This window comes from Melanerpes formicivorus, unplaced genomic scaffold (assembly GCF_026170545.1).
Source record: "Melanerpes formicivorus ecotype bairdi unplaced genomic scaffold, bMelFor1.0.p_v2 SCAF_26, whole genome shotgun sequence".
Lineage (NCBI taxonomy): Eukaryota > Metazoa > Chordata > Aves > Piciformes > Picidae > Melanerpes > Melanerpes formicivorus.
The window spans coordinates 7,616,051-7,629,493 of record NW_027142378.1 but is presented as its reverse complement, the minus strand read 5'-3'; the positions used below and the strand labels follow the sequence as shown (position 1 = coordinate 7,629,493).

General features: G+C 44.5%; 1 long non-coding RNA gene across 1 annotated transcript; it reads left to right on the top strand.

The window, feature by feature from the left end:
- Positions 1–224: 224 nt before the first annotated feature.
- On the top strand, positions 225–9,849 carry LOC137448843 (uncharacterized). Its single transcript, XR_010989235.1, has 4 exons — positions 225–288; positions 376–473; positions 679–883; positions 9,702–9,849. It is a non-coding gene; the product is annotated as an uncharacterized lncRNA (long non-coding RNA).
- The last annotated feature ends 3,594 nt before the right edge of the window (positions 9,850–13,443 follow it).

Sequence of the window (13,443 nt, the reverse complement as noted above, 5' to 3'; positions counted from 1 at the left end):
AATGACTTCTTATTTGCTCAAGAGATTTCCAGGCATGTTTTGTGATTCAAACAATTTACCACCAACAAGCAAGGTGAGGCTTTCTCCTCCAACAAGCATTACCAGCACCACCTGCTTCTGGGGCAGAGAGAGACATCATGTGTCCTTCGTTAGTGTCATTACTCATTGTTAGCACATCTTTTTAAGGGCAAAGCTTAGAGCTTGGGTTTTCTGGCCCATCTAATGTAGAGGTGTGTACTGAAGTCATTGCATGGTCAGTTTGTGGATGAAAACGTGTGAAGTGCTCAGGTAGTGTCTGATGGAGCTCTGAGGTGCTGGTTGCCTTTAGCTGCCCTGAAGAAATAACTGGTAGTTAATATTTTCTTGTGCCTGCAGAACAGTCTGTGGTAGCCTCTGCAGCAAGCTCCTCTCTGTGTGACACTTTTCTGTAGGATCAAGAGTGCAATCCTGAGCTGCAAGAAGTGTTCCCTTGTGTAAGTATAAACCTGACAGTGTTTGGGTAAACCTCCAGGTGATCCTATGCCACCACTGGAGTGCAGGACCTATCACCAGCCCTTTGCTGGTAGCAGGGGTGGCCACAGACAGAAGTTAAGCTACTGAAACCTGGTTCTTCACGGGTTTGTGCTCTTGTCTCCTTTCATGCTCTTCTGTGTTTAACTCTGGCAATTCCCTCCCCAGGTCCTCCATCCCATAGCTGCTCTGTGCCTCTCACTCACTGGGTTACTCCTGGGAAACACTGGAGTCTGTTCCATGAAAACCCACTCCATTCTGGGCTTGGTGTAAGCTCCTGCTTCAGCCTGTCTGAGAGCCTGACCCGTGGCAGACCTCATAGAGCTCTTATTCTTCAAGCCATGCAGACACATCACTAGCAGCTCTTCTCAAGGTAAGTGTTTCACATGTTTTTAATTTCAAATGTCTCTGTTTTCAGCCTTTTCTTGGATGTGATAAGAAAAGGCAGGGCCTCAAAAAGAGATATACACACACTGGTCAGGCAGACAGTGACAATTCTGTTTGCTTTTGTGTGGCTACACAGAAGGTCTGTGCTGATAAGCTGTGCTACTAATGAATCATGCTTGCCCATGCTGCTATCTGTGAAGCTTCAGTAGAGGGGATCCATCCTCAGATCTATATTGCAGCTTCCCTGTGACCCACATATTGTCAAGATATGTCCTTGTGCTTTGTCATTAGAGGGTCTTCTCTTGAGCTTGTGAGTCTAAATCTGTCTGATTTGGAGGCTAAGCCGGTAATGCTTTTTATATTCTCCAAACATAAACTCTAGATGATTACTGCATGTTAGAGTCAGGAAGAGAGAAGAAAAAACAGGATGGGGGGGAAAGAAAGGCAATGCTTTGGACACCAGGCTGAGGCTGAATGTTGGCTTTGTGTCAGTAGAGAGTCTCATGTTCCCTGGAATTATAAAGCAGTTTCCAAGAGGGGTATAACATGGGTTTAAATCACTGTGAAACTGGTACAACCCTTGTCAGACACTGGATAATTCCACTGTTAAGCATTGTGCATGAAATGCTTCAGACTAGAGATATCTGAAGCTTTGACAGTAGTTGTAACTTTCCTTGATGTCACAGAGTAAGTTATTGTCTTGTGCTGTTTTAGTTTGGCTTTAAATTGTGACTGAATTAAAGGAGTTTGTCAGGTTCATGGTTTGCTTAATGGAAGTATGAAGCCACTGAAATATATGGTATTAGCTCTTTCTGGGTATTCATCACAGAATAAAAGTTGTCATCACCTATCCACAGCAGTCTTGCATCAGGTAAAAGTGTCTGTGGAAAGCTACTTATCATGCAAAGAAATTCCATCAAGCTCTGACTTCAGCAGACCATTAAGACTGATGAGTGTAGTTTCAGTAAGTGGTGCTGGTGGAGCTCCCCACTCACTTGTGGGGAGCTTTTAAAAGGGGAGGGGGTGCTTTAAATAAAAGAAAGCTATGAGTTCTTCTCTTCTAGTCTGTGGATTTTCACAAGTTTCAACAGAGATAAAGGGCTTCTCATGACTGCACTTTATGACACCCGTGTTTCCAGAAGTTGTGCTGAGCTCTGCTGCTCATAGAATTCCCATAGATGTGTGAAAGATACCCCAGGTCTTGGAGAGCAAAATGTGAGTTCAGGCAGCAGTGAGTCATAGAATCAATAAGGTTGGAAAAGACCTCAAAGATCATCAAGTCCAACCTGCCACCCAACACTTCATGACTACTAAACCATGGCACCAAGTGCCACGTCCAATCCCCTCTTGAACATCTCCAGGGACGGTGACTCCACCACCTCCCTGGGCAGCACATTCCAATGGCCAACAACTCTCTCTGGGAAAAACTTTCTCCTCACCTCGAGTTTAAACAGCTTGAGACTGTGAGTATTCCAGTTGGGAAGCTCACTGGTCAGAGGCATCTTGCAGTGATTCTTCCAAAGAGAACACGGCTTGCAGATGGGGCAGGTTGTTGGTTTTGTAGAGGCTCCTTTGCTGCATGTGGAGACATTATGGTTTTGTCTGCATTTGGCTGTTCTGTGAATAAATATGCAGATTGAGTAGCAACTTTTGCACCTTTGCTAGAAAGACCTGGATTAGATTTTTTACAGCATTGGCTCCACCTGTTGAAGCTCTTTGCAGGTAACTTATTTTTCATACAATGAGTATTGTTTGCAGAAATTGTTTGCAGCTGAGGGAGCTGGGGTTGCTTAGCCTGGAGAAGAGGAGGCTCAGGGGAAACCTTATTGCTGTCTACAAATACCTGAAGGGAGGTTGTAGACAGGCAGAGGTTGGTCTCTTCACCCAGGCAACCAGTACCAGAACAAGAGGACACAGTCTCAAGCTGCACCAGGGGAGGTTTAGGATGGAGGTTAGGAAGAAATTCTTCCCAGAAAGAGCGATTGGTCATTGGAATGTGCTGCCCAGGGAGGTGGTGGAGTCACCATCATTGGAGGTGTTTAGGAGGAGACTTGACAGGGTGCTTGGTTGCATGGTTTAGTTGATTAGGTGGTGTTGGATAATAGGTTAGACACAATGATCTTGAAGCTCTCTTCCAACCTGGTCTATTCTATTTATTCTAAGTTAATTTTGCATTTGGGACACACATTCAGGGAGGTCACACCCTTTCTCTCTCTGTCCATGAAGTTTACCATACATTGCCTGCCTGTCTCAAGCCCTGCAAAATTTGACTTCCCTACAATCTGTTTTTGCAAACTCCTGCGGCAGTATTAATTGCCCTACTGCACTCTGCAACCCTAAGTAATCAACATCAATATGTTAATTAACATAATGACATGTTTGCACTAAGGAATAGGGTAGCTGGGCTAATGATGTCTGATCTCTGCCCTTTCAACATTTGAGTTGCATGCAGTGTACAGGAAGTGAAAGCAATTTATGCAATTATGTAGATGGTCGAAGCGATCAGACCTGACAGACCGTGGGTTCCAGGGGAGTGCTGTTATATGCCTTGGATGTACTCTTAAGCAGGCAGTTGACTCCAGCCAGCCAAAGAATCCACAGACCACTTGAGAATACATCACCCAGGGGGTTCCCCTGCTCTTTAGAGCTTTTGTTGTGGTGTTGTGGTAGGGTTATTTCTTGGGTTGCGTGCTTTAGAATCATTTTGTGTTATACCCTTGCAGTGAACTAGGACTGCAATGCAACCTTGCAATTGGCAATCACAAAACTTGGTGTCCTGCCTTCTAAAATCATGTCAATAATGTAAACATTAAATGCTCCTGGGGTTGTCATAAAGCGGACCTGACGTAAAAGTTGTTGAAGCGGTGGTAAAGCTTTGGCTATAAACACAAAAATTGGGTTAGTTCCATGTTGTTTTTCCTCTTGGAAATCTTGGCACACAGAATCATAGAATTGTTTCAGTTGGAAAAGGCATCCAAGATCATTGAGGTCAGCTCTCAACCTAACACCATCATGGCCATTAAACTGTGTCCCCAAGTCCCCATGCTTCTTGAATGCTAGGGATGGTGACTCCACCGCCTCCCTGGGCAGCCTGTTCCAATGCTTGACTACTCTTTCAATAAAGACATTTTCCCTGATGTCCAATATCAACCTCCCCCACCACAATTTCAGGCCATTTGAACCCACACAGGGGGAAGAGACCAATCCCCACCTCACTACAACTTCCTTTCAGGTGACAATGATTAAGGATGATTAAAGGAGTGGAACATCTTCCCTATGAGGAGAGAGTGAGGGAGCTGGGGCTCTTTAGCTTAGAGAAGAGAGAGGTGGCCTCATCAATGTTTATAAATATGTAAAAGGTGAGTGCCAGGAGGATGGAACCAGACTCTGCTAGGTGATGCCCAATGACAGGACAAGGGGCAATGAGTGGAAGTCGAGGCATAGGAAGTTTCATGTAAATATGAGGAGAGATTAGAATACAATAGAATAAACCTTTATTAGAATAAACCAAACCAGGTTGGAAGAGACCTTCAAGATCATCGTGTCCAACCCATCAACCAATCCAACCCACCCAAACAGCTAACCCATGGCACCAAGCACCCCATCAAGTCTCCTCCTGAACACCTTCAATGATGGCGACTCCACCACCTCCCTGGGCAGCCCATTCCATAGCGCAATCACTCTTTCTGTATAGAACTTCTTCCTAACATCCAACCTGAACCTCCCCTGGTGCAGCCTGAGACTGTGTCCTCTTGTTCTGGTACTGGCTGCCTGGGAGAAGAGACCATTTTCCCTGTGAGGCTGACAGAGCCCTGGAACAGGCTGCCCGGGCGGGTTGTGGAGTCTCCCTCTCTGCAGATGTTCCAAGTTCACCTGGATGTGTTCTTGTGCGATCTGGTGTAGGCGATCCTGCTCTGGCATGGGGGTTGAACTGGATGAGCTTTTGAGGTCCCTTCCAGCCCCTGAAATTCTGTGATTATGTGACAGTTCAGTCTTTGAAATGATCACATCACTCAGATCACTGATGTTTTGGAAGAACCAGATTTGAAAACAGCAGGCTGAAGAGAGGGCAGCTATCTGGGTAACTGCAAGAACTCCAGGAAACAGGTTCAGTTCAGTTTCAGCTGAATAAGGCATGACTAATGGGATTTTTAACAAAGCATTTTTTTTGAGAGTCTTGAAAACATCTATTTCTCTTGAAGGAAACCAAACCCTTGAATGAAATAACACTTGCAAGGTTTTCACTAATTCTAAACTAAAGCTCACTCTCTTGCAATTAGCTTGTGTGGTGGGAAGCTGCATGAAATTCACTTTGGAAACTTTGCTAGGACTTAATGATCAGTGAGTGGAACTACACAGGTCATTAAGCATTCAGCCTGTCTGCCACCTCTGTGCAAAACTGGGTGCCTGCTTTTCACCTCAGCTGGGGTGAGAATGTTGGAGAGCAGAATGGGGAATTAGTTGGGAAATTAGCATAGATTGAATTACCCTTGTGGGAGGCTGGAAGTGCTTGCTGGTGGATGTAGCAGTGTGGAGGGTGGGCATGGGGTGACAGGAGGATGTTTTGGAAGGCAGTAGCTTTTTGAGCTGGACATCAGGTGGAATTCATGCCGCTGTGTTACGTGGTGTTACTAAAACTGTGTAACAGCCCTGACCTTTTCTGCCAGTGGTTTGTGTTTTGGGGCTAGGCATAACATAGGGAATAACTTTCTTTGCTTGTAAGTGTGTCTTAGCAGGCTATTAAATAAGGGTGTGATTGTATTAGTTTACTTCAGGACAGACTTCAGCAGGACCTCCTGTGACAGAACAAGGGGTAATGCTTTAAAACTATAAAAGAGGGCAGATTTAGACTACATGCAAGGAAGAAATGTTTTACAGTGAGGGTGGTGAAACATAGAACACATTGCCCTGAGAAGTGGTGGACGCCCCATCCCTGAAAACATTCAAGATTGGGTTAGACAGGGGTCTGATGTCCCTGCTCACTGCAGGGGAGTTCAACTACATGACCATTATGGATCTCTTCCAATACAAATCATGCTATGGTTTTACTTAAGAATCATTTTGTGGAGAAAGGTCTTACTGAGCTCTTGCAGAGTTAGGGGGTACCACTCAAAAGATGGTGGCTGAAGAATGAACAAAGTTTGTAATTTCTTAGTCCTAGGGTTTATTTTGAGTATTGGTATGAAAACATGGATATTTTCCTTTTGAGTCTTCATGTCTCCCCCCCACCACAATACACTAACTCTCTGCCTGTTGCCTGTGGAGACTGTTATTCTGCACTTGCTCTTTGCAAGAGAGAAGAGATAAGTGGAGAGCATTTGCAGGTCATTTAGGAATCATTTAAGCCACAAACATGTAACTCTGTAAGGTGATGGGCACTAAAGTGATTACATTTGGGATATTTACTGGTTTTGGGACAATCTAAATATGAATGAGTCTTAGAAATACTGAATATTGTTTGTAGAGTTAGACCCTGGATCATGTGAGCTCTGTTTATGGACTTGGTTGTGTATGATGGATACAAGCAGACTTGTACTAGAGATGGGTTAAATTTCTGCTGTCAAACCTGTTTTCTTTTCATGTAAGGTTTGCTTGAGGTGACTCTTAAGTATGTTCCTTGGATACAGCTCCACCTCTGCTTTCTCTTGGAGCTTCTGGAAGGTTTTGTGCTGCTTTGGTGGCATGAGGTTGTATGCGCTTCAGTTACTCTGGGGAGATAACATCAACCTCTTAGCTGACTTATTGCCTCCACATTTTGGACATGGAGCTATGATTGCAGCTGCTTCAAGGATTCATCATCAAAATTGAAAACTAAATGTCTGCCCTAAAAGATCTGAATGAACTGGCTGCTGTTTATGTAGTCTGGTGTTGCCAAGTTAGCTTAATTTCTCAGTGGGTAAGCATCCAAGAAGATGAAGATTGTTTTGAAGGAGGAGAATGGTTTAGGAGCTGCACTCTAGAGATCTCTATGCAACTATGATTGATTAATTTTGATATCCCTCTTTTTTTGAGTGATTTTCATCTATAGGTAAGTTCAGGAGGTGTGAGAATGGTAAAACATGTGAAGACTTCACATGCCTTTTTATTGTGAGCACTGCTGAATTTGGGGTGTAGCAGGAGAGATGATACTGACTGAAACAGAGTAGATGACTGTGTTGCTGGGGTGGTATTTCGGGATCCTCAATCATATTGAGGTACTTCACAGTGCTTCCCAGCATGGATGTGCCAGGAAATTTTGTCAGGAAGCTTTGAGAACAGTGTCAGGTCTCCCTGAGTTTAGCTGGAAACCCTCACTGTACTTGCTCTCCAAGTGAATAAACAAAACTGTTTCTGCTGAGCTGAACTTGACTTCTGGCAGTGTTTTAGGCTGGGGGACCCATCTCAAGTAGCTCTCCTTTGTGGTTCTTAGAGGAAATAGAATGAGAGAGAAGAAAAAGGGCTTTATTTTTCACAGATTTATATATATATATATGTGCATAGAGAGTGAAAAATCCTTTTCTTTAGAAAAAAACCTCTCAAATAGTTGAACTTCCATTCCATATGGGCATTGGGTTATCTCCAAGGTAAACTGTTTTCCAGTGGCTTCCAACTGATAGAAGGGCTGGGAAAATTCAGGTTACCTGTGGTATGGGTTCATAAGATCTTTTTGCTGCTTCCCCCCCCCCCTCCCCCCCCTTGTTTTCTTTCTGTGTGAAATGAAACCCTTCATATGTTAAAATAGATCAAGAAAAAGAATGCTTTGTTCCTGTCATTGAACATCCCTGAGCAGAGCCTGGCTCTGCCCTCCTCACATTGCCCTGCACACCTTTATAAACATGAATGAGGGCATGCCTCAGGCTGCTCTGCTCCAAGCTCAAGACCCCCAGCTCCCTCAGCCTTTCTTCAGCAGGGAGGTGTTCCACAGCCTTCAGTAGCTCTGGACTCTTTCAAGCAGTTCCCTGATGCTCTTCTCGAACTGAGGGGCCCAGACTGGGACACAATATCCCAGATGTAGGGGGAATGGAATGAAGCTGGAGATGGGGAGATTCAGGCTGGATGTGAGGAGGAAGCTCTTCAACATGAGAGTGGTGAAACCCTGGAATGGGTTGTCCAGGGAGGTGGTCGAGGCCCCGTCCCTGGGGGTGTTTAAGAGTAGGCTGGATGAGGCTGTGGCCAGGCTGATCTAGTGTGGGGTGTCCCTGCCCATGGCAGGGGGGTTGGAACTAGATGATCCTTGTGGTCCCTTCCAACCCTGAATGATACTATGATACCAACTTGCTAGGTGTGATCTCTCTGGTCTTGCTATGTGGCAAGGTAACATGGATGTCCAGCTCAGTGCTAGGGACTGCACAACATGAGGTGCCTGCATTCCAAGAGACACAGGATGGTATTTTAATGGAAAGAAGTTAATTGCCAGTTGAAGTGTGAACATAGCTTTCCTAGAAATCTGACTGGCTGGAGTACAGTTCAGGAAACTGGGATGGCTTGTATATTTTTAATAGCACGATTGGGTGCTGTTGTGACTAACATCAAGTTAAAGATTCAGTCTTCTTGGCGTTTGCACGGGAAGTTGTACGTGACTCCCTGTCTTCTTTCACTTCAGTTCTGCAGCTTCATCCACACTGCAGCTGAGCACATTATTTATGCTGCTCACTATTAAAGTAATAGAATAAACCAGGTTGGAAGAGACCTTCAAGATCATTGTGTATTTGCCTATGTAATGCAGAAAGGGTCTGTAATGCCGTCTTGGCAGAAGCAGGTTTTGGATGTGCTTTGTGTAGGTGATGTAGCCTGGAGAAGAGGAGGCTCAGGGGAGACCTTCTTGCTGTCTACAACTACCTGAAGGGAGGTTGTAGGCAGGTGGAGGTTGGTCTCTTCTCCCAGGCAGCCAGCACCAGAACAAGAGGACACAGTCTCGAGCTGCACCAGGGGAGGTTTAGATTGGAGTTAGGAAGAAGTTCTTTATAGAGAGAGTGGGTGCCCATTGGAATGTGCTGCCCAGGGAGGTGGTGGAGTCACCATCCCTGGAGGTGTTCAAAAAGAGACTGGATGGGGTGCTTTGTGCCATGGTTTAGTTGATTAGATGGTGTTGGGTGATAGGTTGGACTCGATCTCAAAGGTCTTTCCCAACCTAGTGAATTATGTGATTCTGTGATATCATGCCAATTGAAGCTGAGAGATGCAGTGCATCATGCTGTCTGCTGTTGTACCAAAGAACAGGTGTTGCCATTCTCATTATCCTCATTATAGGTAAAGGAATGTTCAGTTTGGATTTGAGCAGTAAGGATTATATTTTGAACATTCTGCCTGGCATTCTTTGGTGCAAAGAAAAGTGGTTTAAAAAGGGGGGAAAAAAAAGGGTAATAAATTGTTAATGGGATGTGACCACTATGGAAAGCTATTGTGAAGCTAGAAAAAAATGTCTGTAAGAGATTCTGCTGTTGGGGTCTGGAGAAATCCAATACCTGAAGGAGGTCTACGGGAAAGCTGGAGAGAGACTTTGTATAAGGGCTTGTGGGGATAGGAAGAGGGGGAAATGGCTTTAAGTTGGAAGAGGGTATGTTTAATCTAGATATTATGAAGAAATTCTTTGCAGTAAGGGTAGTGAGACACTGAAACAGGTTGCCCAGGGAAGTTCTGGATGCCCCCTCCCTGGAGGTGTTCAAGACCAGGTTGGGCAGGGTCTTGAGAAACCTGGTGTAGCGGAAGGTATGGCAGGGTGTTGCAACTAGATGATTTTGAAGGTCCCTTCTAACCCAAACCATTCTATAAGTTCAGGAGTACAGTAATTACACATGTGTTTGTATTTATTGATATTTTCACAGACTTGAGGGGAGGAAGTGAAAGAAAACCAAGCTAAACCAGAAATGGATAGAATTGTTAGAGAAGCGAGAACTTTCCTCTGCTGTTTTGTTGTTCTGAGCAAGTGAAATGTATATTCATGCTTTTGGGTGAGTTTGGAACAACTTGTATCTTCTCCACACATCTGACTTTTAAGCAGCTGATATTTGTGATGTGATTCTGTGAGGAGTTTTAGCAAACATATACTTAAAATATACCTCAGTAAAAATGGGGGGGGGGGGAGGGGGAGTGTTTTAAAAGCATAGGCATGCTTATAAAGCCTATTTAAAAGGTAGCTGTGTTGAATGTTATTTAGGTGACTGGTTTTGTCCATGTGTATACATGCATATGTAAAAGGTTAATGGTTAGTCTGGATTTTCCAGTATCACACTGTACATTCTCAAGCATATTTTAAGGCTCAGCACGTCTCTCACATTCTGTCCCAAAGCCATAGAGACGTCTTTGTCCAAGGATGTGTGTGTGTTTTATGGAGGGTGTGAAGTTTTTACAATTTCCTTGGCAACCCTAACAATATTTACACCATCACCATTTTCTTATGCAATAAACATTTGCTGCTCAGCTGGCCGGGGCATCCCTGCGCTTCTCTTCCTTTGAGCTGTGTGCCTGGGTTATCCCAGATAACGTTTTTGAGCTGTTGTCTACTGGGCACACACATGGACAAAAGGCTTGTTTGACCTCTAGTTTTTCCTTTTGTTTCATGAAAATGGTAGCAAGAAGCCTTTGTGGCCCCGTTAAAGTTTGCAGGGGTGCTTATGGGAAAGAGTGAAGATTTCCCTGGCAGCCTGGAGAAGAGGAGGCTCAGGGGTGACCTCATTGCTCTCTACAACTACCTGAAAGGTGGTTGTAGCCAGGAAGGGGTTGGGCTCTTCTCCTAGGCAACCAGCACCAGAACAAGAGAATAAACCTTTATTAGAATAAACCAAACCAGGTTGAAAGAGACTTTCAAGATCATCGTGTCCAACCCATCAACCAATCCAACCCACCCAAACAGCTAACCCATGGCACCAAGCACCCCATCAAGTCTCCTTCTGAACACCTTCAATGACGGCAACTCCACCACCTCCCCGGGCAACCCATTCCAATGGGCAATCGCTCTCTCTGTATAGAACTTCTTCCTAACATCCAACCTGAACTTCCCCTGGCGCAGCCTGAGACTGTGTCCTCTTGTTCTGGTACTGGCTGCCTGGGAGAAGAGACCATCATCCGCCTGTCTACAACCTCCCTTCTACACAGTCTCAAGCTGCACCAGGGGAAGTTTAGGCTTGAGGTGAGGAGAAAGTTCTTCACCAAGAGAGTCATTTGTCATTGGAATGTGCTGCCCAGGGAGGTGGTGGAGTCCCCATCCCTGGAGGTGTTCAAGAAGGGATTGGACGTTGCACTTAGTGCCATGGTCTAGTCATGAGGTTTGTGGTGACAGGTTGGACTTGATGATCTTTGAGGTCTCTTCCAACCTTGGTGATACTGTACAATACTAATGCTATGTATTTTTCTTGGTGTTATTTAATATTTCCTATGAGAAGGCTTCCCAAGTAATTTTCCCTTGAAGAGCTCTTTCAGTTCTTCATTCATGCAGTTTTTCTGCTTTTCAGAATAAGCCCTTTCAATTTCAGAAGATGTTTTTGGCATTTGTACCTAAGTACACAATCAAAGGATACATTCAAATAGATAGAATGGAATAGAATTAACCAGGTTGGAAAAGACCTTTGAGAACGCTGAGTCCAACCCATCATCCAACACCATCTAAACAACTAAACCGTGGCGCCAAGCACCTCATCCAGTCTCTTCCTAAACACCTCCAGTGATGGTGACTCCACCACCTCCCTGGGCAGCACATTCCAATGGGCAATCTCTCTGTCTGTGAAGAACTTCTTCCTAACACCCAGCCTAAACCTCCCCTGGTGCAGCTTGAGAGCATTCATGTTCAGCTCACACATTCTATGGATTCAGAAGAGCTATTGTGCAGTGGATGTATCAAAGTTGTGGAGGTTTCTATTTTGGGACCTCTTCTGCAGGGTGGTATTTCAGTTTCTAGTCCTCAGTAGTCCCTGGAGACACTAGGCAGGCCTGGAAATGTAAATTAATAATAATAATAAAGAGGGGCTGTTATTCTTACACAAATAAATGGGTTAGAAATTGGAAGATTGTTAGTTAGTGGATAATTTACTTTTCTGTTTCCCAATAACTAGGGCTCCTCCTCACGCATGGGAATGTTGCTTGTTTTCTTTTAAATGGTTAATGTAAGCATTGTAATGGAGCTAGCAGCTCCATAAGCTCTTGGTTCTACTATATGGGTGCTGGTTTGTCCCTGTGTCAATATGTATTATTGAGCACAGGGTATTAATTGGGCTTGAACTTCTCTAACAGTTTCTTGATGATCAGCTTCAGCTGATTGGCCATCGGAATGGGCTGCCCAGGGAGGTGGTGGAGTTACCATCGCAGGAGGTTTTTAGGAAGAGACTGGATGGGGCACTTGGTGCCATGGTTTAACTGATTAGATAGTTCTGGATGATAGGTTGGACTTAATGATCTCAAAGGTCTTTTCGTTCTGTTCTGTGCAGGAAACAGCAGTGATTTTTATACTTTTCTGGGGGTGGAAATATTTCATTATCAGAGACATGCGATAGAAAAAAGCTATCTCAGCTGGCAAAGGAATGATCATAGGGATTGCAGGCTGCCACATAAGAATAAATATCGAATAACATTCGTGAACGCGGGGCAGATTGTAACATTTGTCAGGACCACATGCACTACAGCGAGTGGCCACAGGAGGGCACCAGAGCCTCAGTGATGGAGATGAGCTGCTGCCTCGCTCCTCGCAGGCGGCGAGAGCGGCTGAGAATACCACCTCCGACAAGCAAATCTGCCGCTAACATTAGGTAGTCAGAGGGGTAAACATGTCCCACAGTCATAATAGTAGACGAACTCAAATTCAGATCGCTCCTGCTCTTGCTTTTGTGGGTCATTGTTTAATTATCTGTACTACGTCCATCCAGATTAGACTCTAAGTTCCTCTGGGGCAGGGACTTGTCTAAACAATGTATTGCTGCGCACACCTATGACACTGTGCAAATAATTAACTGTTGTAATTATCATGCCTGTAAACCACCCTTTCCTGTCATTGCTACTGGGAAGTTACATCCAAATGTGACTCTGTCAGCTAGACTGAGCCCTTGAATCTGAACCTGGAAGAGGTCAAGCCCTCATTCACTGATGTTCTGTTGCTTTTAAACATTTGTAATAGGTAAAATTTTGTTTTCTTCTAAAGTTTTCTGATATGATTCTCGCTGAGAAAGGTCAAACAGCCTTGGGAGCAATGCTTCTCAATGCCCAGGTTCTAGCTCATGCTTCACCAAATATTAAAAACACTACAAAAGAGAAGAAAAATCATAGAATCATTAAAGATTGGAAAAGACCAAGTCCAACCACCATGGCTACTAAGCCATGTCCCAAAGCATCATGTCTGCACATTTCTTGAGCACCTCTGGTGTAGTGACCTTCTTCACCTCTCTGGGCAGCCTGTTACAATGCCTGACCTGTCTTTCAGCGAAGAAACTTTCCCTAATTTCCAACCCAAACCTCCCCTGGTGCAACTTGAGGCCATTTCCTCTCATACTACCACTTGATACTGTGGTGGAGATGAACGCCCGGGAGGGGTGGAAGAGACAAAAAGCATTACCAAAGCTCTGTTTCCTATATATGAACTTT